Here is an 8,089-nt window from a genome sequence, read left to right on the forward strand (position 1 = left end):
AGTTCTGGGCTAGGAGCCAGAAGATTGTTAAAACACCTTAGAACATGCTTATTCCCTCTTAGAACATTTTTGGTACTTGCTCTATTAGTATGGATTTTATTTCCCCACCAAACGAGTTCTCTGCCTTTGAACCATAAACAATAATGGCACATCTGTCTCTAGGCTGCTGTACTTTGAAAACCAATGCTAAGGACACAGAGGGGTAGATTTTCAAAGCGTTGCGTGGGAGTTTGTACCAGGAGTCTAGCCAAATATTTTTCACTCATACTCATCCCTGAGCCTAACCTTTCCTCACTCGTTAGAATGGCTCTGTTTGCTCTGCCCACATGGGAACATTTCAGAGATCTTTTACCTCCAGGGTCAGAGCTTCAGCTGGTCAGAAAAGCCTATAAATAGGGTCTTACTGATGACCTTTCAAATCTAGTGATGGATTTTTGATCTTTTCTATTTTACGTTTTCTGGCTTTGTCTGTGTTTGTATGTGATTCTCAGTTTCTGCTGAATTATTTACCATTAGGCCATGATGCAACTAAAATCCCTGATAACACTTAGACAGGTGGCGTGAAGTGATTGCTGCCTAATACGCTGCTCAAAACTGAGTCGATGCTCATTGCATCCACCTGTTTTCTGTGCTGGGGAGTTAGATGGCAGCCTCGCGGGAACCACACCATTTTGTGCTGCATTTATACTGCCACCATGATAAAACAACAAGTAAAGTAATGAATTAAAAAGGCCTCTCTGCATATCTCTCTGGTTGTATAAATCAGCATCGCTCCATCGTGGCTTCCTGAGAGCAAGTGATCTAGCTCTGACGATGCTTCCTTACCCACTGGCCGAGAAGGTAAAAATATAACGCTTTGGCAGTATGACTAGCCATTAAACAGGGACATGGGCAGCTTTCAGTTGTAAAGATTGGTCAAGCTACTGGGAATGGCTTTGTTTTTAGGTTTTTTCTTTCTTTTTTTCTTAATTACCTCTGCTAAGAGGAATATATTCTTGAATAGACTTTTGTCATTATTCCAAGTGGCTTGGCTTACCATTCAGTAAAAACATCTTGGTCCTTAGCACTCTATTTTTTTGGAAGGCCTTTACACTGCTGTGGAAGTTTCCCCTTTCAAAGACTATTTCACAATGTTTCTTTGCAGATGCAGCACATGGATATTTGCTGTATCACAACAAACTCCCCTTCCAGTTACTACTGTTCCAAGACTTATTTGATTTTGAGGCACTTCTTGCCATGGGGGTGTTATCATTTTTCACAGTTGTGAATCTCCTTTGATGAAGTCAGCTCAAAGTTCTATCTTTGGGTGGTTTCCCAGGAAAAACCTTTTGGCTACTAGCAATTTTCCATTTAAAAATGTTTGCCGGTTGAATTCAATTAGTGTCCTTGGAAACTTCTTGTCTTTAAAGATACCATCATTCTAGGATTTTCACTGTGGATCTCAGGCATCTTTTTGTGCTATCGAAGGTCGAGGCCAATAGAAACTATATATTGAAATCCTGTTCCTTTTTCACAGACTCATGATGCAAGGAAAGGAAAACTTGTGCATCAGCAAGCTAGCTGGTGTGGGAATGGTTGAATCCTTCCGAAGTGTTTTCATGCCAGTGGAAATCTCTGGGTTTATAAATTGCGTGGCATGCCAGAGGTGTGACTTGGTAAAGTTGGATCATGCTTCTGCAAACCTTCTACTGAGGAAAAAAATGCTTTTGTGAATAGTCTTTGGCATGAATAAAAAAAGTCGGAATCCAAACACTTGCAAAGTTCACTCATGAGCTCCTAGTTCCTGGACAGGAAAGGATGTGATTGCTTTGATTGCTGTATACACTCTCACAACCTGCATGTCATCTCCTTGAAATCAGAGAAACAACACCTCAGCCCTGTCCCATTTAAATCTTTGTGTTGCATCCCCATGAGCTCAGAGGTTTTCACATAACAGCATTAAGTGTCCCATATGCATAGTAGATGACGTAAGATTGTTTAAGTATTGTTCCAGTCATTTATTCGCACAGCATTCCCAAATAGATCCTCTGCTTTTTTGAGTAATAGACACATCTATCATTAAAATGTAAGAATGGATAATGAGCAGACCTTCAAATGGCATGAAACCTTCCATTTTCTGATGTGAGAACTCATTACATCTGCCTGTTATTGAATAAGTCGCATAACAATATTTTAATATGATTAAAGATGCTGCACCTCATTTGTTAAGAACTCGGGAAATTAATCTGGGCAGGGCATTAATGTGCTGGGGAAGGAAGGCATGTGAATCTTTTTTTTATTATTAGTTTCTTTCTTTGCTACTGGTTGTATCAGTGCCTTATCAGTTAAGTGCAGGAGCCTAACAATGGGTTCTCTCAGCAAAGCCCTCTCTTTTCGCTGGGTGAGGTTAAAGAACAAACACATTGCCGTGAGCTTTTAAAAGCTTGATTTCAATTACATGGTAGTAGGGCAAAGCTCTCAAACACACAAAACTTTGACTTTGTAAAGATTGTGACCTCCCAGGTACACGTGCTTTAAGGAGAAAAAATGTACTTGACATGTCCCACTGCTGTTTCCACGCACCAGGAGCTGTGTGTATCGGGAAGAGGGGAGGGCGGGAAGGAGGCAGCGGCATTCGCGATGGGATGGAGGAAAATTGTTCCTCTGGGAAAGCAAAGCTCTTCTGTTTGACTAGTAAGAATTTAAAAGATAAATATATCCCTTATCATGGAATGATAAACAACGAGGTCCAGGAAAGACTCTTTGAATAATTGAGTCTGATCTGCATTTTGCAAGACTATTTGCCTTTGCATTCCTATTAACATCTTATAGGACTTTGGCTTTACTAATGTTTGTTTGTGGTAGTACCCACAGTGTTTTAGGCACTTTCTAGGCTTTCAGGAAGAGCTGGCGCTTTCAGTGCCTGGGAGGACAGACAGACAAACAGACAGAGGTCATGGCAGAGGAGCAACAAAAGGACTTTTCTGTGCAAACTGAGACCCGTTGTAGCTGGTATGGATTTCATGAAGCGGGTTTAAGGAGGTTGTTTCCTTCCTATCCCACTTTGCCCTTCACTTGCCTGGAAGTGGAGCCCGTGCCTGCTACCACAGCCACACGGCTCTGCAGCTCTCACACTTGGCTGCCTCTGGCCCCAGCCAGGCAGGAGTCAGCTAAAAAAGGGGCATAAAACTGAGCGTAGGAGATTGCAGAAGGTGCATGGCTCTCCGACAGGTTTTCCACCTGTAGGGGGATGTTTTTTAAGGCTATTTGGAGAGGTAAGATGCCCACTGAAAGCCAACAGGAGCTGGATTCCTACCCATCCTTTGAAAATCCACTCTGTATTTTAACACATAAAAACTGATAAAGCTACACCACTGATATTGCCCATGGCATTACTTAAAAAGAAAAAAACCCAAAGCAGCGCGAGACACTGAGATGAACTGGTTTTGTCCATGTTGAAATTCAGTTTTCCTTCTCAAGCCTTCTATAGGACTCTGCCTCTGAGTCTGCTGGAGGGAAATTAAATAACATTCCTAAACATAAAGGGAGATGCCTAATCCCCTGGCCTTTCATAGCTCGCCCTGTTGTTCAATACATCAGCCGCTCTGGAAGTTGTATCGGAGAGGTACATGCAGCCTATACCATTTTGGAAGTAAAAGTAAACTGAAAGATGCACACAAAACTAAATCAAACTGCTTGAAGAAGTGTTTTAACTGCTAGGAAACACAGCAGGGGTCAGATCAGCTGGAACGATAAAGAAGCCCAGAAAATATCCCCAAAAGGGTGCAGGTTAATCCCTGTTCAGTTTGCAGTTCTGGTCTCATGTCCATGCTCCGGTGGTGCAAGGGGGCAGACCCCTGCCCTCCCTCCCTGCTGCGTGTCTCCCTTGTGGGGGTGGCATGACAGCCGTAGAGCAGGCTGCCCAGCACGACGTGCTTTGTGGGGTCAGTGGATACTTGTCACCACGTTGGATGTCTCTATAGTTTTTCACCTGCCTGTAGCAGCCTTGAAGTAAGAACTCGGTGTGGTATGTGACGGGGGAGTGGAAAGAGTTAAAAATCTTTCTCTTTTTGATGCTAGGTCCGCTGTTTGTGTGAGCAGGAGCTCTCTATCAGGGCTGGGCTTTGTAATATGTTCCATCTATTGATAAGGAGGCAAAATAACATTTCTAAATTGTTCAGGGTGTTTGCAGAATGCCAAGGCACTCCAGTGGCCTTCTATACAGAGCACTGCCGATGATAAATCATAAGAGATATTCTAGAAGTGCCTATTTGCTTGTGGAAATATCTGAAATACTGGAAAGATTGCAGATTTCCCAAGGTAGGCGAAGAGGCCGTTCAGCAATTTTTCCCTCTACTTGAAATGCAGTTTTCAAATCATTTAAAATCTAAGTACCTAATGAAAATACAACATAGTCCCCACAGCTTCCCTCAGCGATATGATCCAGTCTCAGGCTCACACAGTATAGCAAATAGCCTTCATATATTATTTTGCACTAAGTGATTTCAGTCTGCAGTACATTTTGTTTGAACCACAGTCCTATAAATGCCTTCAAAGGAGGGCAGGAGCCTGCCCACTGAGGAATAAATGCAGGAACAGAACCTCCTGTGCAAATATTAGTGTTCAGCATCTACTGTAGCCCCAGCAAATATGTTCATAACACATGTACAATTCAAACAAAAAGGTTATGTGCAGTACATGGACATGTACTGACATGGCCCATGTGTTTCATGTGGAAGCATATTCACTGTCCTAAAGTAAATGTTGTCATCAAAAAACCACCTCATTTTCCTAATACTGTTGATGTAAAGGACTGACAGAAAAAATAAATCAGGTTTATCTCGAAAATGGAGAAAGTTTCATCTAATTCTTGTGGAGCTTATTCCAAAATGTTTTCCTAAGTTTCTATGCTAAGAGGCAGCTACGTCAATAAATTACTTGGAAGCACGAGGCTCGCTGCAAAGAGTCAGTGTTGTGGTTTGTACATTCCTGTGCAAGAGGAAGGTGGAAATCCTGCAAAAGGTACCTGTAAAATAACCTATCGACAAGGAAAGCCTTCCCTAAGTCCAACTGCAGGCTTGCTTATGCCCTGAAGTGTAAAGGTTTATATCCCTTCCAGAATGCTTAGAGTGAAATCCAGCTTGCAGTGATATTAATAGCAAATCGGTCATTATTTCCAATGGCCCTAAATGTCATAGTTACCACTTTCTTCCTTTTTCTTCATCACACTATAACTGTGTTCAGTATTCAAATGCTGAGACATTTTTAATTATATTTATTTAACTGAATGTATTTAATGTATCACTGGCATAGCAGCCACCACTATGTGCAGTATTGGGATGCTGAATAAAAGGCAACAGTGATCTTGTGAGACTGTAGCATGCTGTATGTTTACATATGAAAGCAGGTTCAATATGCACTACATTCTGGCGTCCCCATGATGCCTCTCTTCATCGCTTGTTAGTCCAAGAGCCTTCTTACTTACTCAGAGCTACTCCTTATGCATATGCATATCTCCTCATAATAATGCCATAAGGCTGCTAATCTATTCTCCTTCAAACCCCTTCTTAAAACTCACTTTTTCTGTGGTGGCTGGAAAACATCTGACAATAGCCCAGCAGCTGGTGTGCTGCTACTTATTCTACTGAAGATGATAAATACGCCATTATCCCGACTCCTTTATTTCCCTCTTCGTTGTATCCACCTGTTGTTTTCATCCCATGCTAAAATGGCAAGATCTTTAGAGGAGAAAGTGTTGGGATTTTTAAAACATATATGTGTCACCTACCATGACATGGTTCTCTGAGTAGGATCTCTCCTTACTACCACAATATGAATAATTACAGACATATTGTCTAAGCAATTTTGTATTCTTTCACGAATGAAACATCCTATATTCCTTTCAAATACTCTGCTAAGTTTGCATCAGTATCTGCTCTGCCCACTGCAAAACAACCAAGAAGGCAGAAAATATCGGTCTTTGGGAGGGAAGCAGGATGTTCTCTTTGTATATGGTGAGGTACAGTGACAATTGCTCTAAATTTGGGATCAGTGGCACCTTCTCAATCCCTTCTCCACTCCCCTTTCCTTGCAACCAGCTCGAGCCTCCCTCCCTCCCTCTGTCCCTAGATCTCCAGGTGTTTCCTCCCTGGCTGCATGGCAGGGGGCTTGGCAGCCCCGAAATGCCCGCTGTGGCAAGCCTTTCCCTTCCCCGGTGTATGGACGAGTGGCACAGAAACAGCTTCTCCAACACAAAGCCTGGTATCCTTGCCAAAAGGCCCGCAGCAAATTCAGTTTCAAGCAGCATCAAGGCACATGTTGTGTACATTTTTTTATTCGTGTTTGGCACTTCGTGCCCTGGAGTAGACATGGTTTGGCAGTCCCTCTTCTGTCAAGGTCCAACCTGCATGCAGACCTGATTCTTCTTCAAGTCTTGTCAGCTGTGCTGGTTTTGGCTGGGGTAGAGTTAATTTTCTTCATAGTAGCTAGTATGGGGCTATGGTTTGGATTTGTGCTGAAAACAGTGTTGATAACACAGGGACGTTTTCGTTATTGCTGAGCAGTGCTGACACAGAGTCAAGGCCTTTTCTGTTGTCACCCCACCCCACCAGCGAGCAGGCTGGCGGTGCACAAGAAGCTGGGAGGGGACACAGCTGGGACAGCTGACCCCAACTGACCCAAGGGATATTCCACATCATATGACATCATGCTCAGCATATAAAGCTGGGGGAAGAAGAAGGAAGGGGGAGACATTTGGGGTGATGGCGTTTGTCTTCCCAAGTAACCGTTACGCGTGATGGAGCCCTGCTTTCCTGGGGATGGCTGGACACCTGCCTGCCCATGGGAAGTAGTGAATGAATTCCTTGTTTTGCTTTGCTTGCATGCACGGCTTTTGCTTTACCTATTAAACTGCCTTTATATCAGCCCATGGGTTTTCTCACTTTTACTCTTCTGATTCTCTACCCCATCCTGCCGGGGGGCAGTGAGCGAGCGGCTGTGTGGTGTTTAGTTGCTGGCTGGGGTTAAACCATGACATCAACCTATGTTAGATAATAATTTCTCCCTTCCTGCAGAATGGGTATTTATTTTAAAATTGTCACCGTTTCAATGTGGATTTGTTTTTTGAAATTTCTAAGTCATGGCGTTATATTATTATGTGAGGCTCTCAAGTTTCAGTTTTTCATAAAAGAAGTTTCTAGTCCACCTCTTTGCAGAGGAGAGATTGAAACTGCCACTTCTGAGGGGAGCCAGCAAATACAAGAAGCAGCATGCTATTATTGTTTGTTAAAACTGGATTATCTTCAACCTATTTCATATTTCATATGACAATCTAAATGTACTGTTGTGCTTGAAAATACTAGAAGAGTGAAATATCATTTTTGTTTTCTCACTTCAATATTTTCTTTGTAAAATCTGAAATTTTCATTAGGTTATTAAAACACAAAATATGGTATCTCTGACACTTTTTGGGTAACAGCTGTTATGGCAACTAGTTATAATCAAGCAATTTGGAAAGGAAGTTCATTTTCAGTTTAAAGTGGACCATTGTCTTGTAGAAATGTTTGTGAAAAGCCAACTGTAAAAGCTGTTTTAAAATTGAAGATGTGGGTGCTTTTGCACTTATCCAATCTGGAATTTGAAACTACACAGATCGTGTGACTTTTATGACTAGTCACAACGGAACAAAATAACCCAAATTTCATATCAGCGAGCCATCAGAACAATCCAAGAATAAACAGATATTTTTTAATCTGAAGGATGAACCATCATGAGAAAACTGCAAAATATTAGTACGCCAGGCTGAAATCATTAACTGCATAAGTTATACATTACTTACTCATTTTAAGATGGCATCTATAAGATTGGTGATGCATTCACAAAGTGTCCAAAGAAAAAAAGAACAGCTCATCTTTTGTGGTCTTTTAGGGTGGTCATTATAAACTGGGAAAGTCTTTGCAGTGTTCTGTTAAGATCTGCTCCAATACATGCTGCAGTCAAAGTAAATCCTTCCATTCAATCCAGTAGGTATAGGATCAAAGCTGTTAAGAAGCCCATTCAGACTTCAAAAGCATTGACTTAACAGGGAAGATGGAGACAAATTTTGTGGATA

The sequence above is a fragment of the Pygoscelis adeliae genome, unplaced genomic scaffold (assembly GCF_000699105.1).
Source record: "Pygoscelis adeliae isolate BGI_AS28 unplaced genomic scaffold, ASM69910v1 Scaffold123, whole genome shotgun sequence".
Taxonomy (NCBI): Eukaryota; Metazoa; Chordata; class Aves; order Sphenisciformes; family Spheniscidae; genus Pygoscelis; species Pygoscelis adeliae.